The 23,229-nt window shown below is 43.3% G+C and overlaps 1 pseudogene; it reads left to right on the forward strand.

Annotated features, from left to right (window-relative positions):
- Positions 1-23,229, forward strand: part of LOC144325704 (uncharacterized) — a 32,478-nt pseudogene that overhangs the window by 3,833 nt on the left and 5,416 nt on the right.

The following is a 23,229-nucleotide window of genomic DNA, read 5'->3' on the forward strand; positions in this document are numbered from 1 at the left end:
AATCTAATAGGTCAGTGTTTTCTAAGCTCAGCCAGTATTTTAACCATACCAAGCACGATGCTTCATAATATAAAGTCAGGTCTGGTAAATCAAAACCTCCTCTCTCTTTCTTATCTACTAGTATCTTCATTTTTATCCTTGGCCTTTTCCCCTGCCAGACAAACTTCGCTAAGTTTTTTTGCCAATCCTTAAATTGTCTTATCCCTTTTACCACTGGTATTGCTTGAAATAAAAATAACAGTCTAGGTAATATATTCATTTTTATCACAGAGATTCTGCCTAATAATGACAATTTTAGTCTACTCCATATATCCATATCTTTCTTAATTTCTTTCCATACCACCTCATAGTTGTCCTTGTACAGGTTTATATTTTTTGTTGTCATCCAAATTCCTAAATATTTTATTTTTTTAGCTATCGCGATTCCTGAGTCTACTTGTAATTCTTCCATCTCTTCTTTCTTCAATTTTTTTGCTAGCATTTTCGTCTTGTTTTTGTTAAGTTTAAACCCTGATACCTTCCCGAACTCTTCCATTCTTTTTATTGCCTCTTTCACACTTTGTCTTGGTTCTTCCAACGTTAAGACTAGATCATCTGCGAAGGCTCTTAACTTAAATTCTTTTCGTCCCACTTTAATGCCTCTGACTTCTGATGATTCTCTTAGCTTCTTATTCAAGACCTCTAGGACTGTAATGAATAGCAAGGGAGACAAAGGGCATCCCTGCCTAGTACCTTTAGTTATCTCAAAGTTATCTGATATGTTGTTATTAATTATTAACTTTGCTTTTTGGTCCGAATAAATCGTGTCAATACCTCTCAAAAAAAATTCACCAATTCCTAGTACTTTTAAGTTTTCTTTCATGAAATGCCAAGAAACATTATCGAACGCTTTTTCCGCGTCTATAAACAATAATACTGCCTGTTTCTCATTTCTGACTTCAAGATATTCAATTATATTTATCAGGTTTCTTACGTTGTCCCTTAATTGCCTCCCCGGCAGAAAGCCTGTTTGGTCCTTGTGTATCACCTTATTTAACACCATTTTTAGTCTATTCGCTAGTATATCCGCAAATAACTTATAGTCGTTATTCAATAACGAAATTGGCCTGAAATCTTTTACATCTAATATATCCCCCTCTTTCTTTGGGATCAGTGTAATATAAGCTTCTTTCCAGGTGTTTGGCATCTTTCCTTCTCTTAAGACTTTATTCATTACTTCACTTAGAACAGGTGTCAGGTATTGCGATAGTGTTTTATAGTACTTTGCTGAGATACCGTCCGGTCCTGGGGCCTTCCCGATTTTCATTCTTTTTATTGCCTTTGTGACCTCTTGTTCTGTTATCTCCTGGTTAAGCATTCTTTTTTCTTCTTCTGAGATTTGATGTAGTTTATGGTCATGGATATACTTTTCTATTCTCTTATTGTCTTCTTTATCTTTCCTATATAGATCTCTATAGAATCTCTGAAATACTTTTCTAATTTCTTTCGGGTCCTCAATCATTTTTTCCCATCTTTTATTTTACAAATTGTGTTCTGTTTTTGTCTTGCTTTTATTTGCCAGGCCAAGAATCTCCCAACTTTGTTGGCCGACTCAAAAAATTTTTGTCTCATGGTTTTTATTTTCCATTTGATCTCCTGTCCCACCACCATAGAGAACATTTTTATATTTCGTTTTATTATTTCATCTTTAGGTTTTGTTATTAGCTGTTTTTCGTTCTCGATGAGCTGGGACAGGATCTCCTCTTTCTTCTTCTCTCTCCCTCTTTTCTGGAAGCTGTTTTTTTGAATCAGGAAACCCCTTATCACCGCTTTGCTCGCGTCCCAGACTGTTTCAATTGGTGTTTCTTTGTTTAGATTCCATTTAAAATAGTCTGTTATTGTCTCTTTTGCAGTTTCCACTACTCTCTGGTCATTAAATAAGCTCTCATTCATTCTCCATCTATGTGTAGAAGGGTCCTTTCCTTTTAATTCCATATATAACGGATTATGATCTGACAGGGTTCTTGGGAGGATTTCAATTCTAGTTACTCTTGGTGTTAGAATCTTAGAGACCCAGATCTGATCTATTCTGCTGAAGCTTTGGTTTGGTTCAGAGTGGAAGAGTGGAATGAAAATTGTCTTACTGTTGGGTTCCTTAATCTCCAGATGTCAATTACTCCCAATGTATTGGCCATATCAAAGAAGGCCTTCGGGAGTTTACCTTCATATGTATTTCGCCTCTTTGTTAATCTATCTAAGTCCGGTACCACTACTCCATTAAAGTCTCCCAGTAATATCAATTTCTGATCTAAATACTCTAGCATTATTTCATTCAACTTTGTATAGAATTCAGCTTTCTTATCGTTTGGAGCATAGATCCCCACAATCAGCCATTTTCCCCCTTGAAACCCAATTTGTACAATCAATATTCTTCCCTCATCCTCCTTAAAAATTAATTTTGGGTCATGCTTCTCTTTTACATATATTACCACACCTCTCTTTTTGTTTGAATCTGACGCGATAAACTCTTGGCCCAGTTTTTTATTACTTAAAATTCTTTTATGCTTTTTTGCTACATGCGTTTCTTGCAGGCATATGATATCTAAGTTTCGTTTAATCAAAACATGGTTAATTTTTCGTCTCTTATTTAAATTGTTCATCCCATTAACATTCCAGGAAAATACTTTCAGATTCATTATTTCTTTTATCTAAGAGTACCCACTCAGTTGCGCTAAATTTACTGTTCTTTATTGTTGTCTTCTTCTGATTCCTCTCTCTCTTCTTCTTGTTCCTCCTCTTCTTCCTGACATTGTTCTTCTTTCTCCTTTTCCTTTCCTTCCTCTTTCTGATCCTGTCTTGGTTTTATTTTCCCTGTCCTCCCTAGCTCTTTGTCGTATCTTCTGGAGAATTTTTCTAACTCTTTGGGGCTAGTTAGTTTGAATCTTTTATCTTTAAAGTAAAAGGAGATTCCTTCTGGGAATTCCCATCTATGCTGAATTCCATTCCTTTTCAATAGACTCACCATTTCTTTATAAATTCCCCTTCATTTCAGAAACCTAGCAGGGATCTCCCTAAAAATCAAGATTTTCACTCCATCTATGCATAGATTTTTGTTGTAATTCAGTCTCAGTATTTCATTTCTTATGTCCAATGAGTTAAACATGACTAGAACGTCTCCAGGAAGCTTTTTTGCCCTTGCCTTCACTGATCTAACCTTTATTCTAAAGACATTCATTATCATTGGGCCAATATCTTCTTCTCTTAGTTCCATCCACCCCGCCAGTTCTCTTATTATTTTATCTCTTATATTCTCATTTGGCGTCTCCGGGAGACCCCTGAATTTCAAATTTCGCTCTTTTTGACGCATCTCCAGAGTAGATAGATTATCCAACATCTCCTCCTGTGCCCTATTCATTTCTATAATTTCTCCTCTAATTTGTTCTGTCTGTCTTTTTACTTCCTTTAGATCTTTCTGATTGCGTTTGTTTGAATCCTCTACCACCTTAGTTCTTATTTCCAAGTCTTTTACCTTCCCTGTCAACTCTCCCACCACCATTTCCAATTTTTTGTCTAAGGCTTCCTGGACCTCCAATAATTTTCTCTATATATATTGCTCATTCTGCTTACACTCTTTTCTTATTTCCCCCAGTAAGCTCTCATATTCCTTGTTTTCTTTTCCATTTTCTTGCCTAGATGGGCGTCTCTCTGCTGGGGTCCCTATTCCCTTTTTCCCATTTTCCCCGGACATCTTAAATATATATTATACAAAAATTTAGATCTTATATATATATCACACAAAGTCAGTCCACACGATGTTTCAGCCAGCCACCAGGGGGAGCACTTTCCCGCCTTCTTTGCTTTTAGAATGTAATTTTTTAGCTCCCCACACGGTGGCAGTCCCTAATCCACATGCTGTATCTTCACTCCCAGCACGTCTGTCACTTCTATCCCTCCTCTCCCCACGTCCTCCAACACACAGGAGACAGCAGGGAAGTCCGAGAGCCTTCCGACAAATATTCCAAAGGGCAAAAGGTAATAGTTTATTTGTTATCCCCCGTGTGTTTTCTTCTCTTCTTCTATCAGTCCATAAGGTTGTTTCAAACCACGCGCGGGTTGTGTAAGGCTCCCAAGTTCCCGAAGCGTAATTTCCGGCTTCTTCTTCCTCCCGATGACGGGGGGGGGGGAGGGGGGAGATTAAACCCCCCTTGTTTTCTTTGTTCCTTTAATATTGGTCTTGGCCCCCTCAAGAAACTGTTAAAAGTCAGTGTAGAAGCCTACCGTTAGGGTTTTGAACTTTTCATGTCGACGTTCATCGCTCAGTCTCTCTCTCTTTTTTTGAAAATAATATTTATTCAAGATTTTAAAAGTTACAATAAGAAAAAAGAAGAAAAAAGAATTTTTTTAAAAAGACAGAAAAAATACAAACATTAAAAAAAAGAAAAAGGGAAAAAGAAACAAATCAAACCTTTACATAACTTTCTTCCTTTACTTATTTCCTTGACCTCCTCACACCTCCCATTTTTGTATTCTAATTTAAATTGTTGTTTCAGCAAATCCTTCCAGCCTAATATTTATCTTAATAATTTGTTTTAAAATACTGTAGCTTTACATTCTCTCTTTCATCAATTCATTTTTACTTAATCCTTTATGTCTTTTTACCAATACCACATAAATTCCTTTTTCAAACATCTTATCAACAAAATCCTTAATTTTACAATATTTTTAAAAGCCACTTTTACTTTTACTTTATCCGATCTTAACTCTCATCCAAACCTATATATCAATACTTATTCTTAAGACATTTCCCTAAGGTCGAAAAAAAAGTTCCCTTCCACGAATTTCCCAACTCTTATAAAAATAAAACAAAAAAGCAACTTATATTATATGCACTTTAAGTTCCCAATTTTTATTCCACCCATACCCCCTTCCCGGTTTCAGTCCCCAACATAAATCCGTCAATCTCAAAAAACCATCAACCCGGAGATCTTAAATCCGAGGCTCTTAAATCTCTCTCATGACTCCTCTGCCAGTCTTTTTGATAGTCTTTAATATTGAAAACCAAATCTCGGGGAGACTCCAACCCAACAGCAACCATGTTCCTTCCAGCCAAACCTCCGTACTTGAAGGTAAGGCCTATAGGATATTCCAAATCTTGTTTCATTCTCCTTTCAAATCCAAGTGTCCCCATAACTCCAACTTCCACCTGAATCAGATTTATAATCCAAGTAGAATTAAAGTCTTTTACAGAGAAAAAAACCAAAAAACTCTCCACGACCTTAGTTGGAGGTTCTTTGCTTTAGATTGTTTACAGAAAGGGGAGGCGGACTTCCTGTTTGGACCTTCCCCGATCAGTGCCGAATTTTAAAAATGTTTTAAAAATCCAATTTCCGTACTACTCACGGGTTGTTGTTTGAAATCCGAATATCCACAGAAAAAAGTCAGCGCTCTCCGACAACGGCTGTGCGGCTTCACTCAGCAAAAATAGCAATCGATTCGAACACCGCGCCACTCACCCCACGTCACTTCGGAACCCCCGAAAAGGGGTTTCCCTGTGAGTAGGGGGGACGCTCTTGGTGTGAGCCGAATCCCACGTTCCCAGGCTTCCTCCGCCTGGGATTTTTAGAGGGTCTCTGCCTTCGCCGCGGCGGCAAGACCCGATTTTAGCGGAGCGGGTTCCTCTGAATCAGAGGAATTCCGCCATTGCCAATGGCGCTGACCCGGAAGTTCGTTCATTGCTCAGTCTCTCACAGTGCAGTCCTACACATGCATCTCCTCTGAAGTAATTCCCACAGAGTTCAACAGAGTTTGCTCTCACTTAAGCCACTTAGTGGCATTAGCCACTATATTTGGGGTTATATCTGCCCATTATGTTCACTGACTTGATTACTCTTTAATGCACACTCGGACTTTGCTTTTGAGAGAGAGAGATCCCATCCTCCCACAGACACCTGGGGAAAATATGCTAGTGTTGCCTAATCCAAGCAATCTTTCCAGGAACTATTGGAGGAATAAACTAAGATCACTGCTGAAGGGAATTAGATTCCCCCTCCAGCAGCAGGCAAGCACGTATACAGATGATAGCATTATTTTACCTTCTACTGTACTGCTTTTCAGGTTGAGACAATTTCTCAGACCAAGAGACCTGTGCTGCAAACAAGCATCTCTAAACTGCAAAGAGGTCAAGGTTTCTGGTGGGAGGCTACTAATGTTACACTAATAAACAGTTTGATTGTCAAGAACTTGAGTGATTAAGTTTTTTCAAAAATATATGGAAATTTGAAAATACAGGGAAGCATGTATACAAAAAAAGAGAATGAGGCTCTCGCTGCCAAACTGAGATCTGAAAAGGCAAGAGGCATCCATATGGTGTTTCCAGGTGTGAAAGTTCCTTCGTTGTAGAATATCAGTTGCTTTTTCCAAGCAGCACAAAATATGAGGCAGCCCTTGGCAGAATTTGGTTTTTGGAGTGGGCAGGTATATAGGTCTCACTGACCAATTGTCACCCACGCCCATCGAGTGGTATTCCAAGGAATGCAAGAACACACCTGATTCAAATACTGCTGCACGCACCTATTTGCTTCCTGTTTCTGTAAACATTCTACTTGCTAGACAAATCTCTCACTCTCGGATCTAGAGCCATGCCTAGGAGGATGCAGAACAAATCACATGGGGTGGGATGGGATGGGGTGTCCCTGCCTCACTGCCTCCTTTGGTCTCTGCTGCCCCATCCCCTCTCCAGGGTGTAGGTGCCAATGGTGGCTCCCCCCGCCCAGCTTATGTTTCTTCTTAGCTATGGCAGCATTTATCTATTTATCTACTTGCACTGGTGTGCTTTCGAACTGCTAGGTTGGCAGAAGCTGGGACAGAGCAATGGGAGCTCAAACTTCCACCATTGTGCATATTTGAACCGCCAGCCTTCTGATTAGCAAGCCCAAGAGGCTCAGTGGTATAGACCACAGCATCATAGTCTACAGCACAGTCCAGCATGAATGAAGGACCTATTTTATTTTTTCCCCCTCTCCTCTCCCCCCCCCCCCTTCTTATAAATTTGTATAAGTTCTACTTGTTATTTATACAAAATACCTTTTACTTATGGTCACCAATCTAAGCAATACACATTACTATATGTAATAATTATTATCTGTAATAACTGTAATAATTTTAGTATATACACTTTGACACAACTTTGTTAACATATTCAGAAATGTTTAACTGAATGTTTGTTGTTTTATTTTTAATATTATGTAATAGTTTCATGTCATATGCTCTTAAGTAAACAAAGATATATCTTAATGCAACCATGTTAAACAGTTTAAAGATTAAAATGAATCAATTATAATGATAATAATACTTTCTCCATGGTGACACCTTCAGTTTGGAATGTGCTCTCACTAGAAGCACGACCATGAATCTGGAAAAGTGAGATGCAAGAAAAACACCCCTTTCTCCTCTCCCCACCATAACTCCCCCCCCCCATGAGATACAAGAGGTCCTCACTATCTCAGAACAACTGAAAATATTTTCATTCCAAGAAGCTTTCCCAGCTGAATGTAGAGATCTCTGCCATGTGTGCTTATTCTGTATTGTTTTTAATTTATATGCTGTTCTTTTTGTGGGGTTTTACACTGTTTTCTATAATTTGTATTTTGGTGTTTTGTACATCACCTTGAGATGTGTGGAAGGTGAGAGAACTCGTAACAGATTCTTTTTTTTTTTTATAAATATTTTATTGAAATTTTTAAGTTACAATATAATAGACAAACCAAGTTATAACGAAACTTAACATACTTTCTTATCTTCTTGTGACCTCCTCACATCTCCCGCCCCTACCTTCCATGTTAAAAAAAATTTAGTCCAGCAAATTATCACCTTACTTCCATCCTTACTGTCTAACTATCAATTAAATTTAACCAAATATTTATCCAAAATAAAGATTGTTTTTTCTTACATTTTAACCTATCTTCCTACTTCTCTTCATCTATTTTAATGGTGCCAAATTGTTTATAATCAAGCATCCTGCTTAGCATTCATACAGTTTACAATGTTTTTGCAAGTAAATCTTAATTTTTTTCCAGTCTTCTTCTACCGTCTCCTCTCCCAGATCTCGGATTCTGCCGGTCATCTCGGCCAGTTGCATATAGTCCATCAGTTGCATCTGCCATTCTTCCAGTGTGGGTAGATCTTGTGTTTTCCAGTGCTTCGTGAGAAGTATCCTTGCTGCTGTTGTTGCATACATAAAGAATGTTCGGTCCTTCTTTACCACCCCTTGGCCTACCATACCCAAAAGAAAGGCCTCTGGTTTCTTAGAGAAGGTATACTTAAATACCTTTTTCAATTCATTGTATATCTTTCCCCAGAAAGCCTTCACTTTAGGGCAGGTCCACCAGAGGTGAAAGAATGTTCCTTCATTTTCTTTACATTTCCAACACTTATTATCAGACAAGTGGAGAACTCGTAACAGATTCATGGATTACTGCCTTGCCATGGCGAAGGGGCTTGAATAACCCAGAGAAGCTATGAGCTATGCCGTGCAGGGCCACCCAAGATGGACAGGTCATAGTGGAGAGTTTTGACCAAACGTGATCCACCTGGAGCAGGAACCGGCAAGCCACTCCAGTATCCCTGCCAAGAAAAACTCCACGGACAAAGACAACAGGCATATAAAAGTTATGATGCTGGAAGATGAGCCCCTCAGGTCGGAAGGCATCCCACATGCTACTGAGGAAGAGCGGAGGACAAGTACAAGTACAAGTAGATTCAGAGCTGATGAAGCAGCTGGACCAAAGCCAAAAGGATGCTCAGTTGTGGATATGCCTGGAAGCGAAAGGAAAATCCAATGCTGTAAAGAAAAATATTGCATAGGAACCTGGAATGTAAGAACCATGAACCTTGGTAAGTTGGATGTGGTCAAAAATGAGATGGCAATAATAAATATTGCATCCTGGGCATCAGTGAACTAAAATGGATGGGAATGAGCGAATTCAGTTCAGATGACCATCACATCTACTACTGTGGGCAAGAATCCCGTAAAAGAAATGGAGTGGCCCTTATAGTCAACAAAGAGTGGCAAAAGCTGTACTGGGATGCAATCTCAAAAATGATAGAATGATCTCGATACGAATCCAAGGCAGACCTTTTAACACCACAGTAATCCAAGTTTATGCACCAACCACTGGTGCTGAAGAAACTGAAATTGACCAATTCTATGAAGACTTACAAGACCTTATGGAAGTGACACCAAAGAAGGATGTTCTTCTCATTATAGGGGATTGGAATGCTAAAGTAGGGAATCAAGAGATAAAAGGAACAACTGGCAAGTTTGGCCTTGGAGTTCAAAACGAAGCAGGGCAAAGGCTAATAGAATTCTGTCAAGAGAACAAGCTGGTCATCACAAACACTCTTTTCCAACAACACAAGAGACGACTCTACACATGGACATCACCAGATGGGCAACATCGAAATCAGATTGATTATATTCTCTGCAGCCAAAGATGGAGAAGCTCTATACAGTCAGCAAAAACAAGACCTGGAGCTGACTGTGGCTCAGATCATCAGCTTCTTATAGCAAAATTCAAGCTTAAACTGAAGAAAGTAGGAAAAACCACTGGGCCGGTAAGATACAATCTAAGTCAAATCTCTTATGAATACACAGTGGAAGTGAGGAACAGGTTTAAGGATTTAGATTTGGTGGACAGAGTGCCGGAAGAACTATGGATGGAGGCTCGTAACCTTATACAAGAGGCAGCAACGAAAACCATTCCAATGAAAAGCAAATGCAAGAAAGCAAAGTGGCTGTCCAACGAGGCCTTACAAATAACGGGGGAGAGAAGGCAAGCAAAATGCGAGGGAGATAGTGAAAGATACAGGAAATTGAATGCAGATTTCCAAAAAATAGCAAGGAGAGACAAGAAGGCCTTCTTAAACGAGCAATGCAAAGAAATAGAGGAAAACAATAGAATGGGGAAAACCAGAGATCTGTGACGGAGCCAGCCGTCACAAATGGCGCTGTTTAGCATAAAATAAAGACACAGAGAGCCAGCAATATTTTCATGGATGGAGGGCAGCTCATTCGAACTTCTTCTCTCCTCTCCGGTATCTTTTATTATCCTTTGTTCTCTCCTGTCGCATGGCCGTTTGCCAATCTCTCACGTTACCTACATCCGATCATGGCTTTTACCCACCCATCGCCATATATGGTAATGCACTTAATACACTGCAAGGCACGGACATGCAGGTCACTGAGGTCAGCGAGGCACCAGGTGGCGCTACAAACCTTTGCTATGACTTCATGGCTCCCGCATGCCCTCTTTCTTTATTTAATTAATCAGAGTCATATATATCAGTACCAATACGGTTATATCGAGCGCGATAGGCGGCTCTTGTGAGGCCGGAAACAGGCCGCTGACGGCAGAACCATGCAGTACATATAGAAATTAAAGAAGGAAGACATTGTATACAGCAACACAAAATAATGCAAATAACTACTATAATGATCACTATAATCAATAAATGTCGAAGCCAACTTCCATCCGGAAGCCAAGAAAATAAGAGTTCTGATTCCAAGCTGCATGGTAGGCTTCCTTTCTAGTTTATTAGCCATGCACTGGTGTCACTCCTATAGCACTGAGATTGGTCACTGTATGTTCCTGTAAGAGAACAAGAGCTATTAAACATGAATTTCAATGTATATTGACAGTTTGGATATATGCCCCATGATTCTTTCCCCTCTTTAATTTGAAAACAAATGGGGGCAGGCATACACAACCAACATTTAGAAGCATGCAATAAACTGGCAAACATAATCATATCTTGTGAGGTTTGGAACTTAACTGGTTAAGTTGTTCCCATGATGCCTCAGCATTCTGACGTCAGCTTTCGAAGCTGGGAGGAGTTTCGTTCTGTTCCTCTCGGTCTTTGAGAGAGAAAGGACGTAGTCTATAATGGCTGCAGTGAGTCCAGGAATTTTCTGAGAAATGTCGGAATAAACAACTGTAAATAGACAAACCTGTACTGTGTGTGTTTGTCTGGAAGCTTTGTCAAAGGACGTGACAGTTTTCACCGCTGTGTTCAACTCTGCTAAGGCGTGACTGAAGAGCTGCTGGAGACGGAGCAGAGTCTGGCAGGGAAGTGTGCCGGGCAGCCATAAGTAGCTAATTGGGGTCGCAAATCAATTAGCGGGGGTCACGCCGGATCGATAAATCAACTTGTCACAGGTTATGGGTACTTAATTACCGCTTGTAAAACTGTCACTGGAAGTGCCGGAATGCGTTTGAAGTTGCGGTTCAGAGCAACGGAGCGGCAGGAGATGGTGTTTTTTTTTGCCTGGTGTTAAGAGGCAAAGGAGTAGCTGCGGAGCTAAATGCGGCTGACTGAAAGACGCAAAGTGGTTGCCTGTGTTGCTGCGGAGCTGGGAGCTGAGAGCAGCAAGGAATCGTTTCTCCACGGAGAAGGGAGAGCCTGAGAAGCTGAAACTGACTGTAAGTACTGCTTGGGGCCCCTTGGGAGAACGGAAGAGGATGGCAGGCTGCCAGGTCTTGGAGGACATTCCATGCTCACTTTAAGAAGTTGGGCAACCTGGCTGCTGATCTGAAGTCTATTGTTCGGGTTCCAGGAAGCCAGAGGCCGCTTGGCTAGCGCTCCAGGGAGTTTGTGAGGCTGGAGGCGACAGCAAGGGCCGGGAGATGGCTGCTTCAGAACAGGAAGGCAAGATGGCGCTGACCACCTTCGTGAGAGCCGGTGCACAGCTGGGAAGGGCTGTGGGCCCCAGAGGGGGGGCGAAGGAACTATTGCCACTGCTGCTGTTGCTGCCAGGTTTGCAGAGTCTAAAAGGGCTGTCTGGGGATGTGCTGCGTGTGCTGTGAAGCTTCAGCAGGAGGCCAGAGCCTGGAGAAGTAAACAAAGCCTAGAGATGGCTGGAGCCCCTGTCCCTGATGTTTTAGCCTCAAGGAGTGCTAGTGAGCAAGTCGGGGGGGGCGAAGGATTCCAAAGGCAAGTTTAAGAAGCCTGCTGGAATGAGATGGCGGTTCAGAGGGGGCAAAGCCGGCAAGGAGTGCTTTTCCGGAAGAAGGAGAAGGAGGCCAGCTGGGAGGAGCCCCGGGCAGTGTTTTTCCACTGAAGTTCGTTGTTGCTACATTTGCAAGTCAGCTGACCACGTACGTCGAGCTTGCCCCCACCGGAGCAGAGAGGCAAGGCAGGAGTTTGCCAAGGTCAACCAGCTGGGTTCCCATGGGAATCAGTCTCGGAGAGGAGGCCAGCGTGGGAACGCAAGGGAAGGACGTGGCTCAGACACTGGGGAGGGTTGTTTTCTTATCACTGCTTCTATGGCAACTGTGAAGAACAACTCCAGCCAGGACACGGTGACACGCTGGGTGTTGGATACTACTATTGTGATAAGCGAGCCTGCAGGCGGAATGCGGGACTGCAGGGCTGTTTCAACTGGATTGACTGTTATGTTCACAGACGGAACACAAAAATCAGTCTGTGGTGTGGCTAACGTGTTTTTCTCTCCTTTACAGGAGGAGCTAGAAGTCTACGTTGTGCCGGGACTGAATTGTTGTCTTTTATCTGTATCAGCTCTAATGAAGCAAGGATACAATGTTTGCTTTGAAAATGACACCTGTTCCATTTTCAGAGGAGGGAGACAACTGGTCAACGTGCAGAGGGAGAACAATTTCTTTGTTCTGGAGTCACCTCTGGAGGGTGGTGGGAATGCTGGAAAAGCACAGGTGCAGTGTGCTAAGGTTCCCAGTCATGTGCAAAAGTTGCACAGGTGCACAAAAGGGTGTAAAATCACACAATGTGGGAGGAAGTTCTCCACCAGGGTGCAAGGGTTCAAGAGCGACCGAGGGTCACAGTTTACTGGGTCTGCTCTGGAGGAATTTTTCAAGGTAAAGGGAATACGTCACCAGGTGACGGGTGCAAAGTCTCCTCAAGGGGAGGAGAGGGAGGCAGAGGCTGATCCCGGTGATGGGGACCAGGTCCAGAATCAGGGTCCAGAACCCGGTGATGGGGACCAGGTCCAGGGTCAGGGGTCAGGGCAGGTTTGGGCATCTCCAAGCGTTGTGAAAGGAGTGTCCAGGTGTGAGGCTTCATCTCCGGTAAGCGTAATGGAGAAAGCTCACGGACGGGTTGTCAAGTCAGAGGGGGAAGAGTCTGACGGAGAAGACACAACTGCTGGCCCTAATGGGTCAGTAGGGTATCAGGTCACAAGTGCGTGGATAAGTGTCGCACAATGTGATTCTGGGAGTGTTGAAGGGGTTCAACAGGTGCCTGGGAAAGATGCCGGGAAGGGGCACAAGGCAAAGGGGAAGGTGTTGAACTCAAAAAAGGTCTTGTCAGAATGGTTCGGCAAGAGGGGGTGTGAGGTTTGGAACTTAACTGGTTAAGTTGTTCCCATGATGCCTCAGCATTCTGACGTCAGCTTTCGAAGCTGGGAGGAGTTTCGTTCTGTTCCTCTCGGTCTTTGAGAGAGAAAGGACGTAGTCTATAATGGCTGCAGTGAGTCCAGGAATTTTCTGAGAAATGTCGGAATAAACAACTGTAAATAGACAAACCTGTACTGTGTGTGTTTGTCTGGAAGCTTTGTCAAAGGACGTGACAGTTTTCACCGCTGTGTTCAACTCTGCTAAGGCGTGACTGAAGAGCTGCTGGAGACGGAGCAGAGTCTGGCAGGGAAGTGTGCCGGGCAGCCATAAGTAGCTAATTGGGGTCGCAAATCAATTAGCGGGGGTCACGCCGGATCGATAAATCAACTTGTCACATATCTTGTACAAAAATATTATTCCTCCATATTTTATGATAATTTTCTCCCCTAAAAGTCTTATTCAACAACGCTGTTCTTATAGTTCGAGAGTGGCTGAGCCGTGGATGCTGCCAGCCAGAGTAGGATTCTGATGACAGCTGCTTGCCAGCCGATAAGGTGAAATATGGTGGTTTCAACTGGACTGGGTAGTCTGCTTCTCTTCCTTGTATAACGGTGCAGGAAAGGATGGCAAGGCAAACGGTGAGGAAGGCAAACACTGCCAGATGCAGCTCATGTGCAGCACCTATAGGTGGCGCATGCGGAAAGGTTTCAATGCTTCATCCACAAAATGTTGACAAAGTGTAGGGGAGTTCCGCATGCTCTGAGGCAGGACAACCCACTGATATATATGTTATATACTGGCAATGTAAAAGCAAACCGTTCCTGTCTACTGGGGCCAGTGGGATGAAGATGGTTCAATGTGGCCGAAAGTCAATTGTTCAGAAATAAGCTGTTGCCGCTGCTGCGGATTTTTCTTTTGGTAGAGGCCACTGTCCTACCCACACTGGGGTATCGGTGATCCTGGTTTGTCACACTGGAAACATGCTGTATTGGTGGCTACAGGCTGGTTTTTATTTAGCGCTGCTGCCAGCAGATGAGCCTTGTGGGTGGCTGTACCTACAGACTGACAAATGCAAAGCATGGCTGCTGTGTCTGTGGTAGGATTGTGTATTATCGGTCGTAACGCAACCTTACAATCCTCATTGGCATTTTCAAAGGCCAATTGTTTGATAATTATTTGTTGGGCTTCAGGATTTTCTATTTGGCGACTCACTGCTGTAAGCAGCCTGTCCATAAAGGAAGAATATGATTCTCTTGCCTCTTGCCTGATTGAACCCCACCTAGACTGAATACTAGTGGGTTCTGGAATTTTTCTCATTGCTTGTTTAGCAGCAAGAGCAGTATCCCTCAATAAGATCTGCAGCAGTGTGGCTTGCACTGAAGCCTGAATGAAGGGGCCACGCCCCATCATGGCATCTATGACATCTGCGAGGGTAAGATTAGGGTTATTCCCTCTGGCTTGTTGTAATAAAGCTGGAGCATAAGCACGGCAGGCGATTTCCCATTCATGGGCAAACAATACACCAGCTGATGTATGGGCCAAAAGCTTGATGTCCTCTGGAACCAAGAGCTGGGCTAATGTGGCTTCTAAAAGCGCCTGCGTATATGGGGCTTGGAGTCCATTGGCCTTTACTGACTGTTGCAGCTCTTTCAAGATCTTAAAGTCAAAAGGTTGGTGTTGGGCTTGAGTTCCTGCTGGAGCGCCAGCAGGGGGCACAATAACAGGGAATGCCATAGTATCCTGAATTAAGGAACAGGCAAGGACTGCACGTTGAAAAGGGGTGGCTGGTTCTACCACTGAGAGAGTAGGGTCATTTCCAGCCAGACCACGGTATTTTTGCAGGATTGGGTCCTCTGGTGAGGAACTGTAGTCCGGAGGTTTGGGGTCTGGGGCTGCTGGCAAGGCGAGTGCTGGAACAGATGGCAGCACAGCAGGCTGAATTAAAGAAGCCGGAGGTGATGTTGGCAATGCAGCCATGGAGATATTTTTTGGTGATAAAGAGCCCATGGCGTAACGAACCTTGCACCATGCATTTAAAATCCGAACACCAATGCTGGGGTGTCCATGAAAATGTGTTCCAATCTTATCCCAATGTTTTAATTCCCAAGTCCCATCTGCAGGAAACCAGGGGCAATGTTCATCAATGGCCAGAATGAGCTGTATCAAATCACCCTCAGGAACTTTCAATTTGTTGGAGGAGAGGAGAAATTTTAAGTCTTTTAAAAATTTCTGTTGGGGAGTAGACAAAGAGCTGCCCATGTTTCTAAAATCAAGATAAAAGGGATCAAATTCACCGGGATCTTTTTAAGATGTGAAGCGCTTGCAACCCTTGCCGGGCATGGTAAGCCGATGATTGCCGTTGTGTGAATCGAAGAACCTCACACGGTTTTCTTTTAAAATCCTCTTAGTCTGCCTCAGACTGTTTTCTTTAAGTTGCCTCACACGGGGCACCACTTGACGGAGCCAGCCGTCACAAATGGCGCTGTTTAGCATAAAATAAAGACACAGAGAACCAGCAATATTTTCATGGATGGAGGGCAGCTCATTCGAACTTCTTCTCTCCTCCTCTTTTATTATTCTTTGTTCTCTCCTGTCGCATGGCCGTTTGCCAATCTCTCACGTTACCTACATCCGATCATGGCTTTTACCCACCCATCGCCATATATGGTAATGCACTTAATACACTGCAAGGCACGGACATGCAGGTCACTGAGGTCAGCGAGGCACCAGGTGGCGCTACAAACCTTTGCCATGACTTCATGGCTCCCACAGATCTGTTCAAGAAAATTGGAGATATGAAAGGAACATTTCATACAAAGATTTCCATAATAAAAGACAAAAGTGGAAAGGACCTAACAGAAGCAGAAGACATCAAGAAGAGGTGGCAAGAATCATAGAATCATAGAATCATAGAATCATAGAATCATAGAGTTGGAAGAGACCACAAGGGCCATCGAGTCCAACCCCCTGCCAAGCAGGAAACACCATCAGAGCACTCCTGACATATGGTTGTCAAGCCTCTGCTTAAAGACCTCCAAAGACGGAGACTCCACCACACTCCTTGGCAGCAAATTCCACTGTCGAACAGCTCTTACTGTCAGGAAGTTCTTCCTAATGTTTAGGTGGAATCTTCTTTCTTGTAGTTTGGATCCATTGCTCCGTGTCCGCTTCTCTGGAGCAGCAGAAAACAGCCTTTCTCCCTCCTCTATGTGACATCCTTTTATATATTTGAACATGGCTATCATATCACCCCCTAACCTCCTCTTCTCCAGGCTAAACATGCCCAGCTCCCTTAGCCGTTCCTCATAAGGCATCATTTCCAGGCCTTTGACCATTTTGGTTGCCCTCCTCTGGACACGTTCCAGTTTGTCAGTGTCCTTCTTGAACTGTGGTGCCCAGAACTGGACACAGTACTCCAGGTGAGGTCTGACCAGAGCAGAATACAGTGGCACTATTACTTCCCTTGATCTAGATGCTATACTCCTATTGATGAGGCCCAGAATTGCATTGGCTTTTTTAGCTGCCGCGTCACACTGTTGGCTCATGTCAAGTTTGTGGTCAACCAAGACTCCTAGATCCTTTTCACATGTACTGCTCTCAAGCCAGGTGTCACCCATCTTGTATTTGTGCCTCTCATTTTTTTTGCCCAAGTGCAATACTTTACACTTCTCCCTGTTAAAATTCATCTTGTTTGTTTTGGCCCAGTTCTCTAATCTGTCAAGGTCGTTTTGAAGTGTGATCCTGTCCTCTGGGGTGTTAGCCACCCCTCCCAGTTTGGTGTCATCTGCAAATTTGATCAGGATGCCCTTGAGTCCATCATCCAAGTCGTTGATATAGATGTTGAATAAGACCAGGCCCAGGACAGAACCCTGTGGCACCCCACTAGTCACTCTTCTACACAGAGGAACTATACCAGAAAGAAATGGATGTCTCGTATACCCCAGGTAGTGTGGTTGCTGACCTTGAACCAGACATCCTGGAGAGTGAAGTCAAATGGGCCTTAGAAAGCACTGCTAATAACAAGGCCAGTGGAAGTGATGATATTCCAGCTGAACTATTTAAAATTTTTAAAGATGATGCTGATAAGGTGCTACACTCAATATGGAAAACTCAGCAGTGGTCAGAGGATTGGAGAAGATCAGTCTACATCCCAATCCCAAAGAAGGGAAGTGCCAAAGAATGCTCCAACTACCGCACAATGGCACTCATTTCACACTCTAGCAAGGTTATGCTTAAAATTCTACAAGGTAGGCTCAAGCAGTATGTGGACCGAGAACTCCCAGAAGTGCAAGCTGGATTTCGAAGGGGCAGAGGAACTAGAGACCAAATTGCAAACATGCGCTGGATTATGGAGAAAGCTAGAGAGTTCCAGAAAGACATCTACTTCTGCTTCATTGACTATGCAAAAGCCTTTGACTGTGTCGACCACAGCAAACTGTGGCAAGTTCTTAAAGAAATGGGAGTGCCTGATCACCTCATCTGTCTCCTGAGAAATCTCTATGTGGGACAAGAAGCTACAGTTAGAACTGGATATGGAACAACTGATTGGTTCAAAATTGGGAAAGGAGTACGGCAAGGCTGTATATTGTCTCCCTGCTTATTTAACTTATATGCAGAATTCATCATGCGAAAGGCTGGGCTGGATGAATCCCAAGCTGGAATTAAGATTGCTGGAAGAAATGTCAACAACTCCAGATATGCAGATGACACAACCTTGATGGCAGAAAGTGAAGATGAATTAAATAACCTTTTAATGAGGGTGAAAGAGGAGAGCGCAAAATATGGTCTGAAGCTCAACATCAAAAAAACGAAGATCATGGCCACTGGTCCCATCACCTCCTGACAAATAGAAGGGGAAGAAATGAGGGCAGTGAGAGATTTTACTTTCTTGGGCTCCATGATCACTGCAGATGGTGACAGCAGGCACGAAATTAAAAGATGCCTGCTCCTTGGGAGAAAGGCAATCGCAAACCTAGACAGCATCTTAAAAAGCAGAGACATCACCTGTCACAAGGCTGAGTGCTGCCAAGCTGGCATAGATAAAACTCCGGGCTCACGGCCAGTTATAATCTCTTTGATTTATTTGACAAGTTCAAAAGTACATCTCCAGTGCTTCAATTCATGTCCGACCGGGGCGGCAAAGTTGCCGCATCTGCTTTCTTTTTCCTTTTTTTTACCCAACGTCCAAGTCTGCGGAAACCACACCCCTGACTTCCTCTGTTTACAGAATGACTGGTTCCGGGCTCATCCTCCTCCCTCCCTGTCTCTGGCTCGCTGTCAGATGACAGACGGCTGATGATCTCTTTCGGCTCTCTATACGTGCTGGTTTCTCTCTTTAAATCTTTCCCCGTTTGCCTCTCCCTGACATCACCTTACCAACAAAGGTCCGTATAGTTAAAGCCATGGTTTTCCCAGTAGTGATGTATGGAAGTGAGAGCTGGACCATAAAGAAGGCTGATCACTGAAAATTGATGCTTTTGAATTATTGTGCTGGAGGAGACTCTTGAGAGTCCCATGGACTGCAAGAAGATCAAACCTCTCCATTCTTAAGGAAATCAGCCCTGAGTGCTCACTGGAAGGACAGATCGTGAAGCTGAGGCTCCAATACTTTGGTCACCTCATGAGAAGAGAAGACTCCCTGGAAAAGACCCTGATGTTGGGAAAGATTGAGGGCAGAAGAAGAAGGGGACGACAGAGGACGAGATGGTTGGACAGTGTTCTCGAAGCTACAAACATGAGTCTGACCAAACTGCAGGAGGCAGTGGAAGACAGAAGTGCCTGGCGTGCTCTGGTCCATGGGGTCACGAAGAGTCGGACACGACTAAACGACTAAACAACAATATAATACATAGTTATGTTCTGGTGGAATTTAATTATGATGCTATAGGAGCTGATCTTGCCTGAAAAAGAGGATGTGAATGTTTTTTCAACTCAACTAGAACTTGATGAAAAGACAGGCCTCAAGGTTCCCTTCCTGTTGAGATCCACTGTAGCTGAGAGACAGTGATCTTCATTGCCACTTTGTTTGCTGCTTCTCCTGGATGCGCAAAGGAGTGGATGGCCACAGCTAATTAGAGATGGCCCAAGATATTCTGCTACCTGAGGCAGAAAATCCGCATGGCAGCCCAAGTGGTAATAAATGGGTGCAATGTCAGCACATCTAGTGAAAGCAGTTTCTTCTGTTCATTTGCTTTGTGCTATCAATTTTGGAGCGAAAATGTAGGGGTCAGATGGGATTACCATGAGGAATTATAAAATATACATCAAGCCATCGTGTCCACGATGAAAGCATTGTGTTGACTGGGTTTGATATATTGACGATAATTGATCTGTTACGGTAAAATCTGGGTGTGGGGCTACTCTGCCACCCAGCTCGTCGGACTAAGTCCGCGGGTCCCTGCGGAGGAAAATGAGCTCAGCCGGGCACAGGAGCAAACTGCAGAAGATCCAAGTTTATTGCGCAACAGGTTCAAGACGAGATTGAACAGCGAGAAAGGGGTGACATGAACTTTTGAAACTCCCTCCATGTCCCAGAATACAGTGCAAAATACATCCCAGTTGCATCATGAATACATTAAGGAGAGGTTGGGTTACACAGATTACATCATGAATACATTAAGGAGAGGTTGGGTTACACAGATTACATCATGAATACATTAAGGAGAGGTTGGGTTACACCGGATTAACATATGGAGGAGGGAGGGGGGAATATGCAGAGCTGGAGATATGCGCAGATAAGCACTTCCTGAGTACCGGTGATGAGAAGTCAATGGTCCATGTATGCATATTCTGTCACCTGGCATTGCCCGGAGGAAAGGCTTGGCAGAGTGATTTGACAGGATTAGGGTCTTGACACCTTACTTGAGGGATTATGGAGGACAGGGGAGGTGTCATGGAGTCCTAGAAAAATCGAGCAAATTGGCACGTTGATTTTCTATGAATTTTATAGATTTTAGTCCCTTTTGACATTGACAATTGGAAATAAATGGATATATTGTAGCGAAGAAGAAGGTGAAGAAGACATGCCCCCCCCTTCCGTATCACCATGAGGAATTATAAAATATACATCAAGCCATCGTGTCCACGATGAAAGCATTGTGTTGACTGGGTTTGATATATTGACGATAATTTCTGATTAAATCCCATAAGATTCTACGTTCGTGCCCTTTTCATGCCCTTTTGACTCTACTGCCCATTTCTCTCCCCTCACATGTCACGTACACAGCAGCTCAGCAGTTGCTTCACCAGGCAGGCATCCTGGGCCATAAAGATTGTGGGCAAGCTTATTTGAAGTAGCTCTCTAATGTATATTAATCTTAGGATGTTAATCTTAGGGCCAGGAAACAGATCTCACATGAAGGTGATACTGATTGCTATCCTCCTGGCCATCCTTCTTATCATATGTATTGATTGTTTATTATCTCCAGGGTTGCCAGATGCACCCCTTTGTAGTTCTCAAGTTATTTACTACCCCTTTGTAGTTCTCAACTTATTTACCCCAGAAATATTTGTGCTTAATTAGTTTTAGTGGTTTAACTTTCTCCCCACCTGGGGTTTGATGAAATGCTCAGAGGAAATATGATTGGTTCTTACGAGCACTGTGTAAAAGATTCTTTTGCTAATAAAATGGCCTGGCGAGGGGTGTGGCTTCTGCACTTTCTCTGAGAGCCTTGCTGGTCAAAGCCTCGTGTCTTGTTTTTAATCAGGGTCCAGTCCTTCCTTTACTTTGCGAACGCAACATAGTGGGGCCCCGTGTGAGGCAAACCTAAAAGAACCGTGTGAGGCAAAGCTAAAAAGAACTGTTTGAGGCTTGTAAAAGAAAACCTCAGTGTTTGCAGCACAGCAAAAGGAAACCTCAGCAAAAGGAAACCCCTAGGATTGGACTCCCCTCGGAGCTAGCAACCTGCTATCCCTCGGTCGCGGTGGATCATCTCCTGCAAAACGATTCCCGGACTTAGGATCTCATTCGCTTGGAACGAGCCCCAAAAACGCGTGTCTATTACCCTTCAGGTGAGATCATGGGAAGCAAGCTTTCACAAGTGCAGGAAAAGCATAGGAATAATTTGTTATTTTTGCTAGCTCAGGCAGGGCATAATAAGCATTTAGCACCCTTAGTAGAAAAATTGTTGATTGCTAGACTGTGCCCCTGGTTTCCAGAGGGGGGTACTTATGACATTAAGAAATGGAATGAGCTGGGAGATGCACTCCATATACATCCTGAGGCATCTCTACAAGTCTTGCACACCTGGCGTTTGTGCAGAGATGCGGTTGGAAAGCTCTCTAACCCTTTGCTCCAACCACCAGTTGTCTCTATGAATGTTCCCATATTGTTGCAACCCCTAGCTGATTTTAAAAATACCGTAATATTGTTTCCTCCATCTCAGTCTCTAGATTTGCAGCCTCTCTCTGAGGACTCTGAGGTAATGCCAAAAGTAACTCCATTGGCACCTTCCTTTGCCAAAGATTTGCCTGGGTCGAATGTAAATTCCATGCCACCTTCGGTGGACCAAGGCCCACAAGGGGCTCAGACCACAGTGCAAAAATTGACTATTCCAAATATGGCAGAAGGAAGCAGTGAAGAAAAAACAGCTGACACCTTACCTGTAATGTTCCGCGAGTCTCTTCGTCTAGAGGTTTTTTCGTCTTGCGAAGCAACCCTATTAGCGGCTTAGCGGATTAGCGCTATTAGCGGTTTAGCGGCTTAGCGGCTATTAAAGGCTTAGCAGCTTAGCGGCTAAAAGGCTATTAGCAGCTTAGCGGCTTAGAAAAGGGGGGGGGGCGGGAAAAAAATCGCAAGACTCGCAAGATGTTTTCGTCTTGTGAAGCAAGCCCATAGGGAAAATCGTCTTGCAAAGCAACTCAAAAACGGAAAACCCTTTCGTCTAGCGGGTTTTTCGTCTTGCGGGGCACCACTGTATTAGCAGTCTGTCCTGTTGTTCAAAATGCACAGGAACAGAGAGCCCATGAATCATTGCCCTTCGCAGTTTTTAAACAATTGAAGCGAAGTGTGACAGAAAATGGCTTACATGGCATTCTTGATGGGCTAAGAGTACTTTAATTCCAAACCTAGAAGACTCTGAAGTTTCAATGAAACAACTGGCTTATGAAAATGCTGATTGCAAGACTGCTCTTAAAGCAAGTTACCAGAACCCAGAAACAGAGATTGCTCAAATGAGTAAGCCTTGCCAGAATATTGACACCGAGATTCACAAATCTGCCCTCCTAGCAGCAGCTTTGTCTCCTTCAGAGCATCCTGCTAAAGACAGGCAATGCCAGGACAGGCGGCCTTCCGGCCTGAGTCTAAATGGGAGAACAAAGACTGTTTGCCAGCTGATTGTCAGGATTTTACTGAAGCTAAATTAGCAGAGCCAGCTAGCTCTTCTAACACAGTTGCTTTTAACACACTGTCTCCTGTGACAAATCTGCGCCATGCCGCTAAGGGCAGTGCTGGTTTGAATCTAATGGCAGCAGAACTTGCTACTTTTCAGTTCCAGTGCCCTATGGTGGTTTATAAAATTAAGACTTAGCATACAGGTCTGATTCCACCTCAGACAGTGAGACTCCTTCTTCATCACCTGTTGCAGACTGTTTCTTTTTTCTCCTTTCCTCCCTAAACTTAAAATTCCTAATGAATTTACTTTACAGCAGTTGCAGAGTTTTGAAGTCACTTCATACGAGTGATTTTCCTTAATACGATGTTTTCACCTATTCTCCTTAATACAATGTTTTCACCTACAGGACTACTTTTTCCCCAGACGCTGACAGAATAGTGATTTTAAAGTGGCTACATTTGCCTAACACTGGATTTGATATTGCTGTTTGTTATTTGCTTTTTTCTAAAACAGGAGCACGAGTTCTTCTCTTTCCTATCTGTTTGCATTTACTG

The sequence above is a fragment of the Podarcis muralis genome, chromosome 15 (assembly GCF_964188315.1).
Source record: "Podarcis muralis chromosome 15, rPodMur119.hap1.1, whole genome shotgun sequence".
Classification (NCBI taxonomy): Eukaryota; Metazoa; Chordata; class Lepidosauria; order Squamata; family Lacertidae; genus Podarcis; species Podarcis muralis.